Consider the following 25966-nt stretch of genomic DNA (forward strand, 5'->3'; position numbering starts at 1 on the left):
AGGGTCCGCGCCGCCCCCTCCCCGGGTCCCCCGCGGCCCCGGAGCGTCGCACCCTGCTGGCCGGCGGGGCCCCGGCTCCGCCACCCCCGGCGGGCCGCCGGCCCAGTCCTCCCCCGGCTCGGGGATCACCCCACTGGTCCCGGGGCCGGGGCCGCTGGGGTTGGGGGTGGGTAGGGATCGGGACGCCGCGGCTCGTGTCTCCCGGACTCTCCTCCTCGGCAAAGTTGCCCCACGCCGGGCTGGTGGCCCCAAGTGGCTTCCGAGCTCAGGGTCACCATTTTTTTTTTTTTTCTCCCCCTTTCGTCTTGTTTGTGCGCGGGCCCCCCAACCCCCCCCCCCCCCTCCGGCCTAGTCCACTCCCTCCCCACGTCGGGACGGCCCCCCTCGGTCAGGCGTTCTTCCTTTCCTCGTCATCTTCTTGCCTGGAAAAGGCCCGAATTTTCTTTTTATTTTCCTCTCTTTCTACCTCCGTGACATTCTAATTACTTCTCCCTCTTTTACAAAGATAGGGATGCCCTCTCCGGATTACTTGTGTGCCTCTCCCTGGAGTACCAGGCTTGGGCACAAGTCCTGCCCTTTGAGAAAATTCTCTTCTTGCTGTTCAAGGGCTCCTTGCGGAGAGGAGGCAATGAACAGAGATTCCCATTTAAAACTGTTTTGGCTAAGGTCTGCAGGGGATTCCCAGCATCTAAAATATTAACACTTGAGGTGATCTCTGCTGGGGTTAAATTCCTACAGTGGACACCACAAGAATGTGTCAGAACAGGTTCCTTTTGTAAGGGGTATCAAACCAGAAATACCCCATCTGCGCTCATCACTACTTCATATACCAGTTGGGGGGGGGGGCAAAAGATGGTTATTTCATATTTTAAAAATGTATCATGGTGAACCCTTTTTCCGAGAAATCCAGCATTTCTCCTATTTTTGGTTTTACACATCCACCGGAAAATCTCTCTTGGGAACGGGAGATCGGAGAGGACTTCAGCGAGGCATTCGTGTATTTATATTAAGTGAATCAGAGGGATGTAGTTTACCCTGGAAGGTGCTTTTATAGACTGTTGAATTTGTACAGAGTCCTACTTAGTAAGTGCTAGGCCACTGTCTGTTGCTCTGATAAATTTAGTTGGCAGTCACTGTCCTGTAGGATGTTTTTCAGATATTACCTGAAGTAGCTTAGCAATATTGTATAGTTTGAAGTGTCAAAAGGAAGAGAAAATATCAAGAGATGATCCTTAGAATAAGGCTAATGCACAATTGGATGCTAAAAATAGTCAAGACAGTAACACCATTTGGGCAGCAATCATCAGATAATTTTCCATGAAACAAATGCTTTATCAAAATCTAAGTTTAGCTTAGAGACCAGTGTAGAAGCAACTCAACCTTCCATTTGCAGGGAACAGACTAAACTAATATGGGCTTAGGCTCTTAGAAATACATAATAGTTATGTAAGAAATGTATGCTATCCTTGGCATTTTTTTCTCATTCAGCATAAAAAGTACTTAATGCTTTTTGTGTTTTTCAGATTCTCTGAAGTTACACCCATCACAGAATTTTCATAGAGCTGGACTATTGGAAGGTCAGCAAAGTGCCATTTTTACAGTATATTGTGTTAGTATGCAAAGATTTTCTCTGAGATGGAGTTGAAATGGGAAAGTGGGAAACTTTGCAGACTCACACAATGTAGTTTCTTTTTTTTTTTTTTTTTTTTTTTTTTGCTAAGGAGCCTGATCCTTCTTTTAGAGCAGCTAAATGTTTCAGTAGATTTTGTTGCTGTGCTTGAAGTACTTGTAGGCCATTGTGTCTGCTTTAAGAGGCCTTGGGAAAATCCCTCAGAATCATTTAAAATTATGTGTTGGGTGTCTATTTTAGAATTTCAATTAAATTTTGTTTTTGAAAATACAATCTGAATTTGAAAAGGTTCAGCCATAAAGATGATAAATTAATAAATACAGCAGTGACACCAAATGCTTAGTTTGAAAATTCCAAATTGAAAACTTATAGAGGTTATGCATTTCAAAATGATAGTTTATTTACTTTTAGAGGTTAGGCATTTCAAAATGATAATTTATTTACCAAGTATTGATATTATTTCTATTTCATTAGATTTAAAGATAAGAAAAGCTAAGCAATAGACATTATTAAACTATGCTTAGAAAAAAGGGCTCCAAGAAAGTTCTGGAAAAGTTAATAAGATATGTACCTTAAACAGCTGACAATTACTTTAAAAAACTGTTTCTTTGTTTCAGTAAATATTTTTACCTTGCATTGTTTCAATAGATTTTTTTTTCTTTTAGACTTTGCACTTATTATCTTTGAATTTTAGAATCTTGGTATTAGATAGCAAGAATATTATTTTTTCCATTATATGGAGCTGAGAAACAAGCTGAAAGTAAGAGGTCTGGGGAAAAGTTCAACAGCAGCAGAAGCAATGCTTTCTGTGTTTTAGTCAGTATTCCTTACCCAAAGCCAAGTGCCACTATGAAATATATATATCCAGCAACAAGTACTTTATGATCTCTTTGAAAAAGGCCTTAAATATTTTCATAGGACTCAATGTAGCTTTTTTCTTCCTTAGAGGTAGGTAGACCTGTAGATACAGTAAGGGAAGTGGGTGTTGTAACTCAGCTTAGGTTTGAATACCAGTTTAGCAACTTCTGCAGTGCTGTGACCTGGGGCAAATGATTTTACTATTCTAAACCTTATTGTTCCTTCTACAAAAGTAGGTATCTCCTTTATTAACTAACATGTATGAAATGCCTAGTTATAGTGTTCGGCTTTATTTGTTTATTATTATGTTCTTGGACAGTACTAGAGATTTATTTATTTACTTACTTTTGGTTTTTGAGACAAAGTCTCTCTGTGTGCTTCTGGCGTGGAGCTCCCTATGTAGATCAGACTGGCCTGAAATTTAGATATACCTGCCTCTGCTTTGAGTGCTGAGATTAAAGGAGTGTGGCACAATGCCCAGCAGTATTGGGGATTTAACCTGGGACTTCAAGAATGGGAGGCAAGTATTCTTTAACTGAGCTATAGCCTTAGCAGAGTGTATTATAATCTGAGAGATTATCAGGCAGGAGAAAGATAGGAAAAATGTAAGAAGGTATTTTGTAAATGTTAGAGGTTTTCTGTTTTCTTTGTTGTTGTTGTATTTGAGATTTATTTTTGTGTGTATGGGTGTTTTCCCTGCCTGTATGTCTGTTTAATATGTGTGCACCTTTTGTTCAGAGACCAAAAAGAGTGCTGGATCCTGAGAGACTGGAGTTACAGATGGTTATCGGCTGTCATGTATGTGCTGGGAATCAAACTCGGGTCCTCTGGAAGAGTAGCCGGTGCTCTTAACTGCTGAGCCGTCTCTCCAGCCCCCTAAAAGTTAGTTAGTTTGTTTTTTTAACTTTAGCATCAGCTATATTGATTTAACAATATAATTTAGAGCATATAAAAGGTTCTCAAATATTCATTGATTGTATTTGTACATATAAAACACATGGGTGTGTGTGTCTGTGTATTAGTGTGAAAATATTTGTTTAACTACAAACAGAAGAGGGTTTTGTTTTTGTTTTTTGAGACAGAGCTGTCCTAGAGAACTCACTCTGTAAACCAAGCTGGCCTCAAACTCAAAGAGATCCACCAGCCTCTGTCTCCCAAGTGCCAGTTAAAGGTGTGTGGAAGTGTTTCTTAACGAAGGAGTTTTTAGGTTTTGTTCTTACTGTTCATTTTGATGTGAGACCATATTTGTCTGCAATGTCCTCTTTCCTGGGCAACAAACCCAGGGAATATCATACTCAGAAAGATCATAAGGCAGGAGAAAAATAGGAAAAATATGTTAATTATTTAAGGAGGTAGATTTTTGTTTGTTTGTTTTGTTTTGTTGAGACAGAATTTTTCTGTGTAGCCTTGGCTGTTCTAAACTTGCTCGGTAGATCAGGCTGGCCTCGAATTCAGACATTTCTGCCTCTGCCTCCAGAGTGCTGAGGTTAAAGGCATCTGCCACCACTGTCCAGCTTTAAGGAGATATTTTTAATGTAGTTTACAGAAATACAATTATTTAATATGCATATTACATGCTTGTACCTATATACTAATTTTTAACATCACTTGAGATGGTATCTCAAAAAGATTACCCTTTTACAGACACTTAAGTACTGGTTATATGTATTTTGAATTTTTGACTCAATCCATTATGAATTTGTTTGTTTAATAAACTATACTGTTCATTATTATCTTTAACTTTTAATTTAGAAATTTCACATTTATTTGTTTGTGTATATACACATAGCATATACATGCATGCCATGGAGGTCAGAGGGCAATTTATAGTTGGTTCTCTCTACCACGTAGAATCTTAGCTCAGATAGTCTGGCCTTGTGGCAGGTGCCTTTACCTATAGACCTATCCTGGCCACTCTGTCTACATCTTAAATAATGCTTGAAAGTAGAGAGAATAAAACCATGAGCGTCTGTATACCCATCACCAGGCTTTAACAATTTTCACTGTTGTTTCTTTATACCTTATGGTTCTCAAAGCTGGATTAATTTAAAATTAATACCAAATATTGTAATTATTTTACACATAAACACTTTCTCATTAGGTAAACTTTCTTTTAAAAAGATTTTGTTTATATTATTAAGGTATTAGATGTATGTATGTATGTATGTGCTTGAGTGGCTTGCTTGCATATTCTGTCCCCACAACATGTGTGTTGGCTAGATGAGGGCGACGTGTGGCGGCTGGGAATCCAATTCAGTCATGCAAGAGCAGCAAGTACTCTTAACTTTAGAGCCAGCTCTTCAGGCCCAAGATTTTATTTTTAAAGCATTTTTACTTAAGTGTGTGTGAGTACACACTTGTACTTGTGCTTGTGGGTACCTAAGGAGGCCAGAAGAGGGCATCAAATCCCCTGGGGCTAGAGTCGGAGGTGGTTGTGAGCCATGTGGTGTACATGTGAGCTGGGTACAGATTCTGTTCCTTTGGAAGTGTAGCCAGTACTTTTAACTACTGAGCTGTCTTCCTCCCTTCCCTCTCTCCCTCACTCCCTTCCTCGTTTCCTTCCTTCCTTCCTCTTTTTTGTTGTTGTTTTGTTTTACCATGTGGTCTTGGTTGGTCTGGGATTCACTATGTAGACCAGGCTAGCTTTGAACTCGAGATTTGCCTCCTAATTGCTAGTCTTAACGGCATATTCTACCAGGCTTTGCTTCTTGTATTAATTTTTTAAATTTTGTGGCTTTTTTTGGTTTTGGTTTCTCGAGATAGGGTTTCTTTCTGTAGCCTTGGCTGTCCAGGAGCTCACTCTATAGACCAGGCTCACCTCTGCCTCCAGAGCGCTGGGATCAGAAGCAGGCACCGCCACCACCCGGCTTTGAATTAATTTTTTAAATACTCAGTTTTATTCTAAGAAGTTTTACTGTAGTCCTTTTCTTCATTCTGATCTGCCTTTGTTGTCTTTGGAAGATGGCGTATAGTACGAGGCTATTGCTTCTGGTGTTATTAGTATCTAGTAATGTGCATTAGAAATGCAGTCCAAGCAGGTGAGGTAGGTGAGGCAGGAGGGTTGCAGAGATGGAACAAAGCTAGTGAGCCAGGTTGCAGATTGTGAAATTGTATCCCCCCCCCAAAAAAAAAAATACAGTGGAAAATTGTTGAACATAAATCTCTGCAGAGTACTGTATGCCAAGAGCTTGCCTCCGAATTCTTCAAAAACATGTACTTTATATTGTACAGGCCTGTGTGCCACAGTGCCTGTGTGGAGGTCAGAGGACAGTTTTCAGTACTCAGTTCTTGCTCTCCACCGCCTGGTTCTGGGATTACACTCAGGTTGACAGGTTTGGTGACAAATGCCTGTACTTTACCTGCGAAGCCACGTTACTGTCACCATGGTTCACTGAATTTGTGTGTGTGTGTCCATGTGTGTGCATGTATATGTGTGTATGCATGTGTACCTCTGTGTAGAGCCCAGAGGTTCCTTAATTTATCCCCACCTTCCTATTGGAAGTTTCTCACTGAACCTAGAATCTACTAATTTGACTAAACTGACTAACCACCAAGCCACCAAAGATCCTCCTGTTTCTGGCTCTCTGGTGTGGGGATTACAGGCACAGGTAACTTGATGTGGGTTGTAGGTCTCTGAACTTAGGTCTTCATGTTCACATGAAAAGCACTTTTCTTATGGCGCCATTTCCCACAGCCACCAAATTCATTCATGTTCATTCTCTCTAAAATTTTTTTAAGAATTAAATTGTTTTTATTTCATGCATGTAGTGCATGAGGGTGTTCAGATCCCCTGGAACTGGAGTTATAGATGGCTGCTGGGAATTGAACCTGGGTTCTCTGGAAGAACAGCTAGTAGTGTTCTCAGTATACTGAGCCATCTTTTCCAGCCTTCTTTTTTTTTTTTTTGAGACATGGTCTCAGCCCAGGTTATCCTTGAACTTCTGGCCTTCCTGTCTCATTTTTTTAAGTGCAGGGATTAGAGTGCTAGGCATATGGATGTTTAGTAACTTACCTAGACTTACATAGTTAATAAGTTACAGAGTTATGCTTCTGCTGCTGCACCTTCTCTTTCTCCTTCTCCTGTCTCAAACTTTCAGTCTTTCTATCTCAGTCCCTTAGTGCTGGTATTACAGATGTTCCTCACTATGCCCAGCTAAGTTAATGTTTTGTTTGTTTGTTTGTTTGTTTTTTGAGACAGAGTTTCTCTGTGTAGCTTTGGCTGTCCTGGAACTCATTCTATAGACCAGGCTGGCCTCCAACGCTCAAGAGATTCACTTGCCTCTACCTCCCGAGTGCTGGGATTAAAGACATGTGTCACCACGCCTGGCTCGCCAATTTTTTTTAAGAAAATAAGTTATAAAACCTTCAGTTGGGAATTATTAATAAATAGATTAAAAATATTTTTGCCATTTAGCAGAGTTTGCGTTTAGCCTACTTATTAAACAGTGCTGGGCCTTCTTACTACTAGGATTTTACTTAATGTGATGATTGCCTGGCAAAAGGTACAGGCTCTTAAATAATTAATACAATAATACATAGCCATTAAAATGATCTCAGCTTCAGGGGATCCAGTGCTTTCTTCTGGCCTCACAGGGCCCCTCACATGCATGACACGCATTCGTACACACAAATTTAAAATGTATACATTTTTTTAAAATTATATTTTTGTTTTTAAAGGTCTATTTTTATTTTATGAGTGTGGGTATATTTCTTGCATGTATATGCACCATGTGCAAGCAGTGTCCAGGAGACCATAAGGGGATTTTGAGATCCCCTAGAACTAGAATTACGGCTGGTTGTGAGTCACCATGTGTGTGCTGGGACTTGTACCCCTTGGCCTCTGCAAGAGCAGGAAGTGCTCTTATTTGGTATATGTGTGTTTGTGTGTGTTATATTTAAAAATGAAATGCTTTCTAGTTAGGTACAAATTCAATTGCTAAAGCTGAGAATCATCTGGATGTGAGTTCGCAACCAGCCTGTTCTACACAGTGAGTTCTAGGATAGCCAGGGTTACATAGAGAAACCTGTCTCGGGGGAAAAAAAAATTAGCTGAGCAAAAGTCACCATTTCTTAGACCTTCTTTACTGAAAAACATTTGTTTTGGTATATTTTGTTAGACAAACAAAACTTAATGTCCAGGCCTGGTAATGTAGATGTCTTGTGAGGCTGAGGCAAGAAGACAGGGCCAACCTGAGCAACTTTATGAGACATTGTCTCAAAATAAAAGTCTGACAGATGGGGTGCTGGAGAGATGGCTCAGAGGTTAAGAGCACTGGCTGCTCTTCCAGACATCCTGAGTTCAATTCCCAGCAACCACATGGTGGTTCACAACCATCTATGAGATCTGGTGCTTGCTTCTGGCCTGCAGCACGCCTGCAAACAAAAGACTGTATAAATAATAAATAAAGATAAATCCTTAAAAAAAAAAAGAAATAGAATATTAAAAAAAAAAGTCTGACAGATAAACAGGGAGTAGTGCTTTCCAGATTCTTGGTCCAATGCTCAGTACAAACAAACACCTAAAAAATGAAAGTAAAGTAAACAGATTAAGAAAGAGGTCAGGGTACATATGGTGGTCCCAGCACTTTGGAGGCAGAGGCAAGAGTAGCTCTGTGAGTCTGAGGTCAGCTTGGTCTACAGAATGAGTTGCCGGACATCCAGGGCAGAGAGACCCTGTCTCAAAAAAACAAAAACAAACAAAAAAAGAAAAGAAAAGAAAAAAAAGAATGAGGTCATCCTAGTCGTATAGTAGAGGTTTTAAATATGATAGGAAATAATAGAACAGGAAAGGTAAGAATATATGCAAATTGGAAGAAACTAAAACAATAGATTAAAACATTTAAATGCTTAAAAGCAGACGAGATTCCATGATGGAAGGCTAGAGATAAATCTATGTGATAGAGGATGTGTATAGTATACATAAGGTCCTGAGATTCTAGTGCTCCCCCACAATAAAAGTGAAATGTGAATCTGATCCATTGTTAAATCTAGAACCTTGTATAAGCATTGTATCACTAAACTGCATCCTCAGCCCCAATTTGACTATTTGTCAGTAAGCCTTTTTTTTTTTTTTTTAAGCCCTATTAGTAAGGTAGTTAGGTCATCAATGCCTAATATCTTACTGGAAAGTAACTGAAAATATCTAACATTTAAAACGTTTTGATGCATATCTTTCATCCCAGCACTTCATAGTCCTATCTCAAAAACAAGACAAAAAGACCCAATCCTATTAAATTCTTGACTGGAGAGATAACAAGGGTTCAGAGCTGGCTGCTCTGACAGGGGACTTGGGCTTGGTTCCCAGAACCCACATGGTGCTTCACAACCATCCTTAATTTCAGTTTCAAAGGGTCTAATGCCCTCTTCCGACTTTAAAGGGTACTAGACATGCCTGTGGTATATGCACATATGCTGGTAAAATACAAAAGAAAATTAGAAAATCTATTAAATTCTTTTTTATTTAATATTTATTGATCTGGGTCATACTTAAGACTGTAAATACCATTTTGAAAATAATGATGTTAAGACATGTCAGAAGTCCTGACCAGTTCATCCCAGCTTCTTGTTAGTTCATTCTCCCAGTGACTTCCTGTCATTTGTTTTGTCGTTATTCTTTTGTTTTTGGAGAAAAAGCTTGTTTGTTTGTTTGTTTGTTTGGTGTTTTTTTGTAGCCAAAGCTGGTCTCTTAGAGGGTGTCTTTGAACAGCCTTATTCTTAGTTCTACCTGTAAGTGCTAGAATTAACCAATGTGAGAATTACAGGAATATAGGGTTTTTTGTTTTGTTTTGTTTTTTTTGGTTTGGTTTGGTTTGGTTTTTTGAGATAGGGATTTTTCTGTGTAGCCTTGGCTGTCCTTAACTTGCTTTGTAGACCAGGTTGGCCTCGAACTCAACAAAGATCCGCCTGCCTCTGCCTCTCTGAGTGCTGGGATTACAGTGCTGGGATTACAGGACCACCATGCCTGGCTGAATATAGGATTCTTTAAGAAGCTTCCAGGAGGTAATGAAAGAAATTCAATAGGTTATACAATAGAAATCAGTAGAAATGAGGTGATCCTTTGAAGGGCAGTCTTTTGTTTTTTGTTTGTTTTGTTCTGTTTTTTGAGACAGGGTTTTCTGTGTAGCCCTGGCTGTCTTGTTGCTTTATAGATCAGGCTGGCTTTGCCTCCCTAGTGCTGGAGGCCACCACCTCCTAAATTTATGTTTTAAAAAATATTTTTTTTCATACCCAGTGAGACTCTATTGGAGATTTTTTTCTTTGTGAGTGGTTGTCAGTTAAAGATAGCTTCTTGGTTAAGGATGGGAGTTCATGTTGTCCACTTTGGGGAGAAGTATTTTAACATTCACAATTTGCAAATGTTTGCTGTCTTAGGTGAGTATCTTTATGAATTAGCTGTAGCATATCACAGATTAAACTCTCTTGGCTGATAATCAGGTTTAGGAGTGAGAAGTGGGAAAAGAAGTAAGTAGAAGCCATCTCCAACAGAGACATTTAGAAACGGCAATGCTTAAGTCATTTGAGTTTTCTTTCTCCTGTTACTTTGTTTTTATTGTCTGTGAGTATGAAGTGTGATGTGGATGCATGCCACTGACCTTGTGGAGACCGGGGGACAACTTTCTGGAATTAGTTCTCTTCCACTATGGATTCTAGGGATAGAACTCATATCATCAAACTGTTAGTCTTGCTGAGCCAGGACACTTGCAGTACTTTCTTTGGCAGTACTTTTATGCCATAGGGATCTGTTTCTGCTGCTTATTTCTGGTAGAATGTTTCATAGACAAAATGAAATTGAGAAGAGATGGGCAACAGAATAGGATCCTCAGAAATTAGTTCTTTTTCTTGCTGCATCTGTTTTGTTTTTGTTTTTTTCCCCTAAGCTTCCTGAAAGTTCTGTGTTAGGGATTAGAATATTTTAGTTCTGTTTCTAGTGTGGCCCTGAGAACCTACCTGAAGGAAATTTCAGTGCTTTTCTTCACTACAAACATTCAGGGTGTTTTCTTTGGAGTTACTGAGTTACTTCTCTTTTTATAAAGGCAAAACAATATGAAGGGTTTTGTTGTTTTTATTTGAAACAGGATATCTTATAGTCCAGGTTTGCCTTAAACTTTTTATGTCCTTGAGGATGACCTTGAACTAATTTTGATTCTCCGAATTACTTGGGCTATAGGTCTGTGCTCCCATACCAGCTTCTATATGGTGCTGGGGAACAAACTCAGGACCTAGAAAGCTAGGCAAGCATTGCACCGACTGACCTACATCTTCAGCACAGAATATGAGTTGTTTGGTTCCTTACAAGTGAGTACAGTCCTTTGCTTAACTGTATGTAGAAAATGCTGATTTTTGAATACAATTAGAATTTGATCAATAGTCATACATACTTAATTAAGTCTACACTGCTAGTTAGGATGTTAGACATTTAAATGCTTTTTAACAATATGAAGAAGTTTGTTGGTAGAGGCTTGCTCTGTCTGTCTGTCTGTCTGTCTACTTATTTTGAGGCAAGGTCTCTACATAGCTCTTCAGCCTGGCCTTGAACTCATTGAGATCTGACTGCCTTTGCCTCCCAAGGGCTGGGATTAAAGGTATGTGCTACCATGCCTGCCTAGCAAGGCCTTATTACGTAAGTATGTTTGTTTTAAAGTTTCATTACAGTCATCTTTATAAATTAATAAGATAGGACATGTTTAAGTGTGCCCTGTGGCAGTGGCTGTAAACCAAATGTAGGCTTAAGCTAACAAGTTGCTGTTCTTCACAATGGGCTAGTTATAAGAAATCTTAGAATATGTTGTTTCTTTTTTACATTAACCTAATTGTGTATACATGTGGGCAGGCAGGTGTCACAGAATACATGTGTGGAAGTAACAGAGTAACCTGAAGGAATTTAGTTGATATTTTGTGTTGCTCCATATTGAACCAAAGTCCTCCTGCATGCATGTTTGGCTTATATTCCATCACCGAGCTGCACCCTAGGAATTAATCCTTTTAAAAATAAAATGTCAGTCAAATGAGGCAAGCATTTATCAATACAGAGTGAGTGAAGTCTTAACTACTTTGTTTCATTGATTAGGACAACTATTTCTATATAGTAAGGCAGCAAAATCCTATTTGTACTAGTTAATGTACTTTTATTTAATGACATGCTGACTTTAGTGCTAGTAAGCTTCTTACATTTAAGGATATACTGATTTTAATGTTAGTCATAAGTACTGCTAAGCATAAAACTATTACATTACTTAATACATACATGTATCCTACATTATTAACATTAGGAAATACAATAGAAATCACCAGAGATCTCTCTCTCTCACTTGCTAGGAATGACTACAAGTATGTGCCATAATTGTAGCTATACAGGAGACTGAGGTATTAGATCCCTTGAGCCCAGGAGTTTGAAGCCAGCTTGGGTAACATAGTAAGACCCTGTCTCAAAGAAACAGAAAAGGACAACAGCGACAACAAAAAAGATGTTTAAAATCATTGGGAGATGTATACATTACTGGTGGGAATGTAAAATTGTGAAGCTACTTTTGTAAAGAATCTGGTATTTTCTCAAAAAGTTAAATATTCTGTGCTAGAGAGGTGGTACAGTGGTTAAGAACAGTGGCTACTGTTCCAGAAGACTTGGGTTCATTTCCAGTACCCACATTGCAGCTTACTACTATCAATAACTCCAGTTTAGGATATCTGACACCCTCTTCTGGCCTTCAAGGGCACCAAACCACATATGGGGAACACATACATATAGGCAAAACACTCATACACATGAAATAAGAATAAATCATTTTGTTGGTATTGTTTTGTTTTTATTTTTCAAGATAGGGTTTCTCTGTGTAATACTGGCTGTCCTGGAACTTGCTCTTAGACCTCAAAACTGGCCTCAAAACTCAGAGATCTACCTACCTCTGCTTCCCAAGGGCTGGGATTAAAGGTTATGTGCCATCACCACCTGGCTAAGACTAAATCTTCTTTTGTTTGTTTTTGTTTTCAGACAGGGTTTCTCTTTGTAGCCCTGGCTGTCCTGGAACTCGCTCTGTAGACCAGGCTGGCCTAGAACTAACAGAGATCTCCCAAGTGCAGGGATCAAAGGTGTGCACCATCACAGTCTGGCTATAAATCTTTTAGAAAGTAAAACACATGGAAAATTATTATCTAGAAATTGTGCTTTTGAAATGAATACATTCACACAAATATGTTTATAGCAGCATTACTCAAAAATGGCCCAAAATGTAGAAAAGCCCAAATGCCTATAGACTGATAAATGAATGGTTAAGCAAAATTTGGAATATCTAAACAGTGGAATATTATTTGACCATAATAAAAAGAAATAAATAAAAAAAGAAAGTTCTGTACATAGGATTTAATGAAGTTAACCCTGGGTCAGTAGGCAGAGCAAGAAACCCTCTGACAGGAATTAAAGAGCAGGAGGGATTTTGAGTTGAGGGGTATTTAAGACAGCATGGAGAAAAGGGAGTATTAGCTCAAGCTCTGTCTTTAGCTTCGGCTTCAGCTCCTCAGCTCACTGGCTTTTCAGGCTTTGCGCTAGCAAGCTTTTGGCCTTGGGGTTTTTTGGGGGCTTTGCTCCTGGGCTGTCAGCTCAACTAGTGAGACTTTGGGGTTTTTTTTCCATCCAAACCTCAGCTGAGGAGGAAGATCAGCTGGTTACTTTCTCTGCCTCTCTCATCTTGCAGGTTTCACCCCCACCCCCAACAAAGAAAGAAGGAACTCAATATAATATGGACTTGAGAAAAACATGTTAATCACAAAAGACTGCATATTATACAATCTCATTTCTAATACTATACAGAAAGTAGGTACGTCTACAGACATGTAGATTAGTGTTTCCAAAAGGGTGTGAGTGAGAAATAGTGGCATGATAGTTCCAAAAAGTATATAGGAATCTTTTAAGGGTGATAAAAAGATTTAAGTTATAATAATGGCTATAAAAACTTGGACTACACCAAAGCCATCGTTCACTTTAAATAGGTGAATTTTGTAGAGTGTATGAATGGTATCAGTGCACATATACATGTATAACATAAATAGGGAAAGTTGAAATAGTGTGATCAAAAACAATAGGATTTATATACTTCAGGGTTTTTAGACGGCAGGCTCCGATAATAAAGTATTGATTATGGAATATAAAATACATTGCCTCTGGAAATGTAGACGACTGTAGCTCTATGTGCAACAGGCAGTTCCTCAACAGGTTAAATATCATTTTCACACAATCCACCTATTCCCCTATGGTTACACATGAAAGCAGGGGTTTAAAACAGATCCTTGTTTACTAGCAACATTTTGATAATGGTGAAAATGTTGGATGGAAAATGATGGAAAGTGGGAATGTAGCTCCGTGGTAGAGTGCCTGCCAAGCATACACAAGCCCCTAGTTCATTCATCTCACAGAAGACTTGGCAAGGCAGCAAAACCTATAATCTCTTAGCAGACTAGAAAATTATGAATTTGATGCCAACCTGAACTACATAGACTAGATCAAAATTTAAAAAATTGGAAAAATGGAAACAACTAATGTCGATGAATACATGTATGGCTAAACAAATATATATGAGAATAGTGGAGTGTTATTCATCCTAAAATGAAGTGAAATTTTGATACTTCCCACATTGAGTATTAACTTTGAAAACATAGAAAGTAAGCCAGTCATGGCTTATGCCTGTAAACCCAGCACTTAGGAGGTGGAGGCTGGAAGAGGATCAGAAGCTCAAGGTCAGCCTTGGCTTCACAGTGAGTTGGGCCAGTCTGGCTACATGAGATCCTATCTCAGAAAACAAAAAATATAACAGTGAGAAGCCAAACAAAAGGAGACAAAGTATGGCTAAAAGTTATACCTGTATATTATTGTGAGTTACTCAATGCCTTGAATTGTATACTTAAAAACAGCTAAGATAGTATGAATTTAATATATATTTTACCATGAAAGTTCATAATGTTTAAACTTTAGGTGAGACATACTGATCCTCTCTTTTTCTTTCTTTTTGTGAGGGACTAGGTTTCAGGTAGCTCAGGCTGATCTCAAATTTAAACTTGTAGTCCACTTGCTTCCTAATTTCTGGGATTTTAGGCATGAGCCTTGGCTACTGTGCTGCGTACTTAATAATCAGGACTAAAATTTGAGAAGCCAGTTAGATGACTTCATGAAAAATTATGAGTAAGTATGTTAGTCTCATTTAGATGGGATAAAATAATATTTTTCACTATTGCATGGCTGATTCATTTTGTTGATTTATAGAAAGCAAATGTTTATATTTAATAATATCAGGAGGATTGCAGTTATCCAGTAAATATCACCAAATTGTGGCAGTGAGCCAGAAAGAAGAAAATCTACGTTAGTGAAATGAGACACAGTTTTGTAGCTATGGAAACTTTAAGCTCTACCGAGTTTCAATAAGGTGTTTTTGTGCTTGTATTAGTACCACTAATTAGATATTGATGGGGTTAATGAGGACCTTGGATAATTGTTAAATTGAAATATAATTATATTCCTTGAAGGTTTTGGTTAAAGGGCACAGTTGGGTTTTTAATGTTAGTTTTATATGAACATTAAAATATTTTTGTTTAATTTATTAGATAATTTAATCTGAGGGTTTATATGATTTTCTGGGTTTTTTCAGAGATAGGGTTTCACTTCTTAGCTCAGGCTGGCCTCTTAACTCATGGTCCTCCTGCTTTAGCCTTTTGAGTGCTAAGATTACAAGCTTGTGCTATCATGTCTGGCATATGTGAAAATTTTTTTTCACATTGTGCTAATACCCATAAATATTTTTTTTAAGTGAATGTACTTTACTTTGAGCATTTCTGGGAAAAGTTGAATCTATTCAGAGAAAATTAAAAAATTTTGGATAAATTATTCTTTTGAGTTAAGATTTTTTTTTTTTTTTACAAAAAAAATCTTTTAAAGCTTATTTTTCAGGCTATAACAAAATTAAACATTTTTTGATGATTCCTTTTATTTTTTTTATGTGCATTGGTATTTGCTTGCATGTATGTCTATGTGAGGGTGTTGGATCGCCTGAAACTGAAGTTACAGACAGTTGTGAGCTGCCATGTGGGTGTTGGGAAATGAATCAGGGTCTTCTGGAAATGTAGCCAGTGCTCCTAAACCCTGAGCCATCTGTCCAGCCCTCAAATTTAAGTTTTAAATGCTGTATGTGTGTGCTTGGAATTGAGCCTAGAACCTTAGATGTGCTAGGCAAATGCTCTACCACTTAGCTATATTCTTGGCCCTGAGAAGATTTTTTTTGGGGGGGGGGGGTGGGGGGGGGGGGGGGGGGCGGCACTGCTAGGTATGAAACTTGAGACTTTTTATTTGTTTTTGTTTTTGATTCTTGGTGCTGGGGACTGAACTTAGGGCCTTGTGCATGCTAAGCAAGCAGTTTGCCACTGAGCTGTAGCTCAGCCCTGTTATGTTTTGCTTTATTTGAGACTGTCCTACTGCTTCAGCTTCTTAAGTTTTGTATTTTATCTTACTGCAGAAAGGCTACTGTGAAAATTATAAAGTATAAAAATAAAAGAGAAAGTATGTGATCCTGTCACACAGAAATAACCATCGTTAACATTTTATACCTTTCTCTTAATTTGTTTATTAATAGCTTTCTACGGATTTATTCTTAAATAACTGAATTCTATAAGCTGCCTTATTCTTCTTTGTACATTTGTAAATTCCCTAAGTTATAAATGGAGCACAGATTAGCTGTATTTTTTACTAAAAGTAAGATATTTATTATAGATCTTTAGATGTGCTGGTCATGCTAGTATATACCTTTAATCCTAGCCAGGGCTGCATAGTGAGACCCTATCTTAATACAAAACAAAGCAATCTTTAGACAATATAAAAATACTACAAAAACCAATAAAAATCTCAAGTATATTGTTTCTTTCTGTGTGTGAGTGAGTGTGTGTGTGTGTATAATATCTTATATAAGTTGGATTCTTGTTTTATTTTTTGAGACAGGGTCTCATGTTGTCCTGGCTGACTTGTAATTCACTGTGTAGACCAGGTTGAACTTGAAGTTGTAGTGATCCTCCTGCCTCTGCCTCCTAAGTGCTGGGATGGCAGGTGAGCTCTCCTATGCCTAGCTAAATAGGATTAAAAAAAAAAAAAGATTTATTTTATATTTAGTCGTATGTATGTGTATGGGGTGGAGGTATGTGCATGTGCTTGGCAGGTATCACTGGGGGCCAGAAAAGGAAGTCAAATCTCCTAGGGCTGGAGTTACATAGTTGTGAGCTGCCCAACCTGGGTATTGGGAACTGAAGTTAGTCCTCTGAAAGAGCTGTATGTGGTTCAAGTACTTTTCACCTCTGAATCATCTTTCTAGCCCTAGATTTTTTTTTAAAATGATCTTACACTGCTTATAGCCTGCTTCACTAAACAGTATGTTACAAAGTAGACATTTGATGTGGTCCTAATCTGTGTTCTAATGATCGCATTCTATCATGATATGTTTGAGTCATTTATTTACCGCTCTTGCACCGATGACATTTATATTGAGGGTGTTTCCAGTTCTGCTTTTATAAACAATGCTATAGAGAGCAGTTTTACATGTGTATTTAACTGTATTTTCTCCTTAATTTAAATTTATAAATGACTAGACCTGGTAGCATAGGTTTATAATACAGCTGCTCAGGAAACTAAAGCAGTAGGATTTAAAGTGTAAGGCCAGCCTGTCCTAATAGTGAGTTCCCAGCGAGCCTCAGCTGTTGAGTTAGACTTTCTTTCTTTCTTTTTTTAAATTAATTATTTTTTTTTTTATTTTTATGTATGTTTGGTGTTTGGCCTACATGTATGTCTGTAAGGAAAGTTGGATCCAATTTTACATACAGTTACGAGCTGCTATGTGGATGCTGGGAATTGAACCTGGGTCCTCTGGAAAAGCAGCCAGTTCTTTTAAACCGCTGATCCATCTCTGTAGCCCCTTGAGTGACTTTCAAAGAAACAAACAAACAAAAAAAAAAAAAAAAAGGAAAAGAAAATTCCAGGTTTAAATATCTCTTTTTCTGGTTATATTTTTGCCCTAGAGTTGTGATATAATTTGAACATTGTGTATGTGTACTTCCAAAATATGAGCACATGGATTAACCAACAAATGTTAGTATTTTATTTTATTGGTCAACTTTTAAAAATGTGACCTTTGCCTACTCCTCTCCCCTATGTTATAATCAAATATCTGAGGAAGAAACTGAAATAAAATGGCCTTTGCCAAATGAATAACTTGATTCACCACTTGTATTGTGGGCACGGTTCCTGGGAACTATTGTGAGTGCTTGGCCTCTGACTTACGTGCCACCTTTTCTTTTAATTGTTATTTTGAGACAGTCTCACTAAATTGTCCAGGCTCATCTAGAATTCACTCTGTAACCCAGTCAGGCCTTAAATTTTTGAATATTCTTGTTTCCCCCTCCAGAGTATCCAGGATTACACCAATGTCCCTAGCAACTGCGAATACAAGACTGGTTTGATTCTAAAACTGGTTGGTCTGTAGAATCAGAGATAAGGAAGAAAGATGGTAAACTGATCTAAGTTCATTATTGGAAGAAAATATATGATTAAAAGTCTTAACTCTTCGGGCTAGGCATGGTGGTGCATGTCTGTGATCCCAGTACTCTGGGAGGCAGAGGAAGATGGATCTCTGTGAGTTCAAGGCCAGCCTGGTCTAAAAAAGTGAGTCCAGGACAGCTACGGCTACAAAGAGAAGCCCTGTCTTGGGGGAAATCTTATTATTCTTGTTATTATTACTATTATGTGTAGGGTGTTTTGCCTGCATGTAAGCCTGTGCACCAAGTGCGCACAGTGCCTGAAAAGGCCAACAGATACTTGAGACCCTCTGGAACTAGACTCAGAGAAGAGTGTAAGCCACCATGTGGGTCCCGAGAATTGAACTTGGGTCTTCAAGTGCTCTTAATTACTGAGCCATCTCTCTAATCCTCAAAATACTCCATTTTGTATAGTGAGAGAACACAAGCTGTCCAAACTTCATGATACAGGCCTATAATCCCAGCATAGTCAGGAAAATCAGGAATTCAAAGTTATCTTCAACTACATAGTCAGTTTCAGCGCAGCCTGAGTTGTATGAGACCTTGTCAAAAACAAAATGGCCTGAAAAGTAAAATTACTATCATCATCATCATCGTGTATATGATAGTAAAAGACATCTATGCCAAGGCACACTTGTAGAAGTCAGAGAACAACTTTTTGAAATCAGTTCTTTTCTCCTTCTTTTCTGTAACATCTAGAGATCAAACAAGTCAGAAATTTCTGTTGTAATCTAATCCCTTATTAGAGCCATTTTTCCCCTAGATGCTGATTGTAACTATAATTAATGGACTACAGAGTTTACTTCAGACTTCCGAGTTGTTCATTAACCTATTTATACGTGACTACTTTAGCAAATTCATAGGCATTTATCAGTTGTTAGTTGAAACTGCCAAGAGCTGGAATTAAAACTATTCGGTTTCTAATGTATTTGCCAAATAAGTTAATTTTGTTTTGAGAAAAGTTACTTTTGCATTAACAAATAGGATTGTTTCGATCAAGATTTATTAAACTTTTCTACTCATAACCTCTTTCAGGCCTGAGGAAGTTTTACATGACCCCATGAACTATAAGGATATGAAGTCAATATAGAGATCTAACATTTACTGATAATGAGTCAATAAGTAGATTTATTTTAAAATAATTATTTGATATATATATATAATTTTACCGCTTATTAAAGACAAATGCAAATTTGTATACTAATGAGATGAATGTGATTGTCTTTAAATCTTGGCTGAATTTTGACACCATGAGATGTAGAGCATATTCAGTGTTTTTCAAGGTTGATTGATATTGTGATTTTGTAATCTTCAATACTGAGAATACAGCTTTGCATAAATACATAATACAAAAGTATGTTTAGTGCCATTTCAGAAATTGTTGGAAATTGTTTTAGCCTCAAGCCAAAAGTCTTTTAAAATGATGCTCAAATCAAATATTATTTGGGGGAAATATAGTTAACACCTCTTCCCCCCCCCCCTTCAGATTTAATTTTTTTCTTTCGTTTTTTTGAGACAGGGTTTCTCTGTATATCCCTGGCTGTCCTGGAACTCTTCAGGTAGAACAGGCTGGCCTTGAACTCAGAGATCCACCTGCCTCTGCTGCTGTGGTGCTGGGACTAAAGATGTGTGCTTCCATGCCCAGCGTTTTCATCTTTATATTGTTGTTAAGATTTTAAAATTTAATTGTATTCGTGTGTATGCTTGTTTGTCTGTTTGTGGGCATGTGCGTGTGTGTGTGTGTGTGTGTGTGTGTGTGTGTGTGCAGAGGGCAGAGATGCCAGATCCTTCTGGAGCTGTAGTAATAGGCCTGACATAGATGCTGGCAACCAAATTCCAGTCCTCTGGAAGAGTAGTGCATACCAAAACTCCAGCGCCAAGGGTACTTTATTTATGTGTATGTGTGTCTGTGTGAATTTGCACGTGTGCAAATGCCCATGTGGATCAAAAGAGGGCACCAGCTATAGAGTGGTCCTTTACAGTTGGGATTACAGGCAGTTGTGAGCCACCAAATAGATGCTGGGAGCTGAACTCTAGTCCTCTGCAGAGCAACACATGAAGTTAACTGCTGAGTAGTCTCTCTAGCCTCAATATATTTTTAATTAAAAGAAATTTGAATTAACAAATGCTGGATTTTCTACAACTTTTTTTAAGTATTCTTAAAAGTATCCTGCTTTTACTGCATTTTTAAAAATCTATGCTGGGAGTAGTAGTGCACACCTTTAAGGCCAAGCACTGTTAGGGGTTGGTCTGGTGCTGTGTATTCTAATGCTAATTACGGCCCCACAGTCTGGTTGTAGTGAGAGGAGCAGTCTTCCCTACTCCAAGTCCTTGTTGTGTAAACCTTGCTCTACCTAATTTAAAGTTAATTGGTCAGTAAAGTTGCTGAAGCCTGTGACTAGGCACAAGGGAGGTAGGTGGAGCTTAGCCTTTCTGGGATTGGGGTGAGATGGAGACCAGGAGAGGGGAGAGTGATGGGAGAAGAGCTGGAGAGGAGGAGCTCACCACTGGGCAGGATGGATTAGAAGCATGTGGCCAAGGGAAGTGGGCCCTGAGGACAGACTGATGAAACAGAAGCGACCCAGGCAAGAACAATCATGATGGAGTAACTTGGGGGGTGTGTAGCTAGGAAATAGTGAAATAGCTTAGAGGGTTGGTACCTGCCCAGTTATGAGGCCTTAAAGCTTTTATATTTTTAAACGGTCTCTATGTCGATTATTTGGGAACTGAGTGGGGTAGAAAAGCCTTCTAAAGTAAAATAGCCTTTCCACAATAGCCTCCACTTTGAAGGCAGAGGCAGGAGGATCCCTGTGAAGGAGGGATCTCTGTATGAGATTAGCCTGTTCCACAACGCCCATTCTGGGCTAGCCAAGGCTACACAGTAAGATCCGGGAGGGGGGGGGGGGGGGGGGAGGTGGATTTCTGAGTTCAAAGCCAGCCTGGTCTATAAAGCAAGTTCCAGGTTAGCCCTGTATTGAAAAACAAACAAAAGCTGGTTGGTGGTGGCACACGCCTTTATTCCTAGCATTCAGGGATGCAGAGGCCATCCTGGTCTACAGAATGAATCCAGGACAGCCAAGGCTACACAGAGAAACCCTGTTTCGAAAAAAAAAGAAGAAAAGAAAAACAAAGAGAGTGAATGAATGAAAAAGGAAAAAAAATGTAGCTTCAGCTAAGATTATACACTGAATATCTCTCCTCTATATATGTGTGTAGGTATGTATGTAGTGTTAAATTTTGCATAGCATTTGTGAAGCTGAGTTCAGGCTTAGTTAATAAAATTAATTACGGGCCTGGAGAAATGGATCAGCAGCACTTAACATTAATAACTGTTCTTCCAAAGAACTTGGGTTTGATTCGTTTAAGAGTTGCCTAAGTTTATAGAGTTAGTTCAAGGACAATCTGGGATAAAGTAAGACCTTGTCGAAAGAAAAAGATCTGAGAATATATCTCAGTGATAGAACACTTGCCTAGCATGTACAAGGTACTAAATCTAACCCTCAGTCTCAAAAAGCAAGAGATAAATATAACAAAGTTTTAGCACCCAAGGGAAAAAAAGGAATTTGAGATTTAAAGTCGGTACTTCTCTTGAATTTAAATGGACAGCTAACAGTCATGTGTGAGTATGCTAGCCTTTAAGCTCACTGAGGTAGGTGAATCTCTTGTGAGTTTTAGGCCAGCCTGGTCTACATAATGAGTTCAGGCCAACCAGGGTTACACAGTGAGACTATCTCAAAAATAGATGGGTGGATGATAAAGGGATAAAGATAAGGATACGAAAGTTTGAAAATTCATGACCTATAGTCTGTTTTCTCTATGGAGAAATGAACTTCCAAGAGTGACAGACACAGGGGAGTGGCTTTCAAAGAACTGTTGTGAGAAAGCTGTGAGAACTATTCCTATGAAAGCTGACACGATGACAAGGAATACCTTTTTATAAAAGGCTTCTAGGGGTTGCTTGCAGGATGGTTATGAGTTCATAGAGGTTCTAGTCTGTAAGGTTTGTTTTTTCTGCAGCAATACCTCGAAGCTGGGCTGTAGAGATAGCTCATTGGTTAAGATCACTGGCTCCTCTTCCAGAGGACCCAGGTTCAAGTCCCAGCAACCATATGGCAGCTCACAACTGTCTATAACTCCAGTTCCAGAGGATTTAGCAATGCAAATATCAAAAATAAATCTTAAAAACAAAAACAAAACAACCCTCGAAGCTCTAGACTTAGAAATATTGCAGCTGAGAGGTTAGTTATTCAGGGTTGAGCATTCTTAGCAAGATGAAAAGCAGTATGCACAGAGTAAAGGAGTGCTCTAAGACACAAGCACACATTTCACTTTATCCTTGATTATCCCCTTTCTCCCTGTCTTCTGTCTTTGCTTCTCTCTCCTTCCCCCTTCTCTGCCTTTTCTTTTGTTTTTTCTTTTGTTTTACTTTTTGTTTTCAAGACAGGGTTTCTCTGTAGTCTTGGCTGCCCCAAGGCAGCCTGTAGACCTCACTTTGTAGATCAGGCTGGCCTCAAACTCAGAAAGATCCACCTTCCTCTGTTCCTTGAGTGCTGGGATCAAAGGCGTACGCCACTACCACCCAGCTTTTGATGATGTGGGTACTGGTTCTTGTTTTGCATTGCCTTTTTTGCAACATGATCTGATCACCTTGAATTTGTGGTCCTTGTGCTTCACCTCTACAATGCTGAGGTTACAGGTATAGGCCACTATGCCCAGTTTATGTGTTTTTTTTGGATTGAACCCAGGCTTTGTGCATACTAAGCCAGCACTCTCCCAACTGAGTTACATTGCCAGCCTGCCTCCCCTCCCTGTCTCATCCATCCATCCATCCATCCATCCATCTCTTTTCATGACACAGTTTGCCCACTGTAAGCTAAGGTGACTTCAGAATCATGCTAGTTCTCTTGCCTTAGATCCTACATAGTGAGAATAACAGGCATTATCCACAGTGCCCTCTTACCACTGATTTTTTTCTTCATTTTGTACTTTTTCTAAGAATACTACCTTATGTTGATCTATCAGAATTTAAACATGTACATATAGATACATATGGTTGTAAACATACAAGTATTACAGAATGAATTTTAAAACATGGCCAAGTACAAAGCAAAAATAAATCATAAAAAATTCTGTAACTAGATAATGGCTATTATTAATAAGTTCATGATGATTCTTTCACCTATGTATTTATATACACACTTCTATTTATATGTTGCCTCATGAACAGAATTATAGACTACATCCCATTTTAACAGCTTATTGATGCTATAAAATGTCAATTTGTTACAATTTACAATAGCTACAAAGTATTACATTCTTTAACAAAATTTACTTACAATTAGCCAATCTTTTCATAATAGACTTCATAATTCATTTTTAAATAACTTACAGATCACAATAATGAACACCGAGTGGTTATTTCCTGTGAGGAGTAATGCTGTTGATCATGCAAGATTTTGTATGTGATGATCACTGTTCCTGAACCCTGTTTTTTAGAAACAGTGTATTTCTAAGTTTGTCTTGTGTTTCTAAATTTCTTTTTCTGTTGTATTTCCCAGTGCGTGGTGCAGACTTGTGTCTTTTAGCTTTATTTAGAGAACGGAGTACGTAAATAAGATAACTTGTACGTTATTAGATAAGACCACATGGATATCATTATGTAATCTATTGTGGTTTCATGATTAAGCTTTGGAGTCAGATCTGAATTCAGAATCGTCACTTGTACTTTCTCTAGTTGTATAATCTAAACAAACTTTCTAGTTTAAAGAACATTTAAAGCATAAGACTTATTTCATTAGGAAAATGATTATAACTAAGACAAAATAGCTGTTTTTAACAGTTTTGTTGGGCTCCCAAGATAGCTCAGCAGATAAAGACATTTCTGCATGGTTCTGCCAGTCTGAGTGTGATCTCTGGGGCCCATGTAAAGGTGGAAGGAGAACTGGCTACATACAGAGTTGCCCTCTGCCTTCCACATGGGTAGTGTAGCTTGTATACCACCTTGCACACTTCATGCATACACTTATAATAGTAATAATAATGCTTCAGTTAGCTAATTAAAATCCTTCATGGTATAGCTGAATTATTCATCTAGCTTAAGGGAAGAGGATTTGTTTAATAAACTTCCATAGATTAAATACTGTGGCTATTTTAAATAATGTATTTAGTTAGATGTAATGATATATATGTAATCCCAGCACTACTGACTCTGAGGCAAGAGAGTTTAACACTAGCATGATTGACACATGTAACCAAACTGTCAAGCAAAACTAAATAAACATTTATTCAAATAATATTTAGTGATAGAAGAAAATGTTCATGATTAAATATTTAAGTGTTTTGTTGTTGTTTTGCTGTTTTTTGAAGTTTTGTTTGTTTGTTTGTTTGGTTTTGGTTTTTTTGAGACAGGGTTTCTCTGTGTAGCCTTGACTGTCCTGGACTCACTTTGTAGACCAGGCTGGCCTCCAATTCAAAGCAGTCCACCTGCCTGTGCCTCCCTGAGTGCTGGGATCACAGGCGTGCACCACCATAGCCAGCTGAATGTTTTAAGTTTTTTAAAAGAAGATATGAAGCTGATTCTGGGCTGGGGTTGCAGTTCAGCATAAAATTAATTCATTTCCTTGTATAGAATGTGTGAAGACAAACAGAAAACCTCTGACACTATTTTTAATTTATTTTTTCTTTTTAAAAACTATATTCATTTATTTTTAATCGTGTGTGTGTGTGTGTGTGTGTGTGTGTGTGTGTGTGTGTGTGTAGGGTATAGGATGCCCATGGATGTCAAAGTCATTGGATTTCCTGGAGCTGGAGTTACAAGAGGTTGTGAACTACCTGACATGAGCCACCAGATGTGGTTGCTGAGAATCAGATTACATCCTCTGGAAAAGCAATACATTCTCTTTGCTGTGGAGCCATCTTTTCAGCCCCTAATTAATTTTTTGGCTTTATTTATTTTATGCATATGAGTGTTTTGCCTTCGTGAATATACATGTGCCTCGTGCCAGCGGAGATCAGAAGAGAGTGTCAGATTCCTTGGATCTGGAGTTTAGATGATTGTAAGCCACTATGTTGATGCTGGGAACCGAACAAAGTCTACAAAAGCAGCAAATGCTCTTAACCACTAAGCTGCCTTTCCAGCTTTTTTTTTTTATCTTTTAAAAAAATCGATAAAAAAAAGAAACTAAAACATTTGAATTCCCAAGCTTTGAGAATTTCTTAATTTAAAAAAAAATTTTTTTTAATAATGTAGATATTTGTGTGCATGTGGATTTCTGTGGATGCTTGTGGGGGCCTTTGAGAGCACCAGACTTCTTAGAGCTGGAGTTAGAAGACGTTGTGAGCCACCTGACCAGGGAATTAGGACCCACACTCTGGTCCTCTGAAAGAGCGGCAAGTGCTCCTAACTACTGAGCCATCACTCCAACCCATAAATAAATAAATATACATATATATTTATACTTTCATGAAAAAATGAACTAGGTTCTTTTTTTTTTTTAAGATTTATTTATTTGTTTAATATGTATGGGTGTTTTGTCTACACTAGAAGAAGTCATTGGATTCCATGGGACTACAGTTATAGATGGTTGTTAGACACCATGTGGGCACTGAAAATTTAACTCAGGGTCTCTAGAAGAGTAATCCCATGTTCTTGACCTCTGATTCCCTGGGTCCACATACACATACACACATGTGCCAGTTGGTGTGTTGGAGGTCAGAGGTTGATATTGGAAGCCTTTCCTGATTTCTCACCACTATACACCCCCCCCACACACACACACCGCTTTTTTAAAAAGGGATATTTATTTAATGTATGAGTTCTTATCTGCATGTACATCTGCATGCCAGAAGAGGGCATCAGACCGCAGTATAGATGATTGTGAGCCTAACCTTTAACAGCTGGGCCATCTCTCCAGCCCAAACAAA

At 38.4% G+C, this 25966-nt stretch overlaps 1 protein-coding gene across 4 annotated transcripts in view; it reads left to right on the top strand.

Moving 5' to 3' along the window:
• Positions 1-1527: 1527 nt before the first annotated feature.
• Nfat5 (nuclear factor of activated T cells 5) overlaps positions 1528-25966 on the top strand; it is a 97674-nt gene continuing 73235 nt past the window's right edge. For 3 of the 4 annotated variants that reach the window (XM_055620834.1, XM_055620835.1, XM_055620838.1), the window contains exon 1: positions 10691-10783. The gene's annotated coding sequence lies outside the window, so the exon portion shown is untranslated. Of the gene's footprint in view, positions 1578-10690; positions 10784-25966 lie in introns of those variants that run through there. The other variant, XM_055620841.1, reaches the window with a different exon arrangement.

This window comes from Psammomys obesus, unplaced genomic scaffold (genome assembly GCF_907164565.1).
Source record: "Psammomys obesus unplaced genomic scaffold, mPsaObe1.curated_primary_1811, whole genome shotgun sequence".
Classification (NCBI taxonomy): Eukaryota; Metazoa; Chordata; class Mammalia; order Rodentia; family Muridae; genus Psammomys; species Psammomys obesus.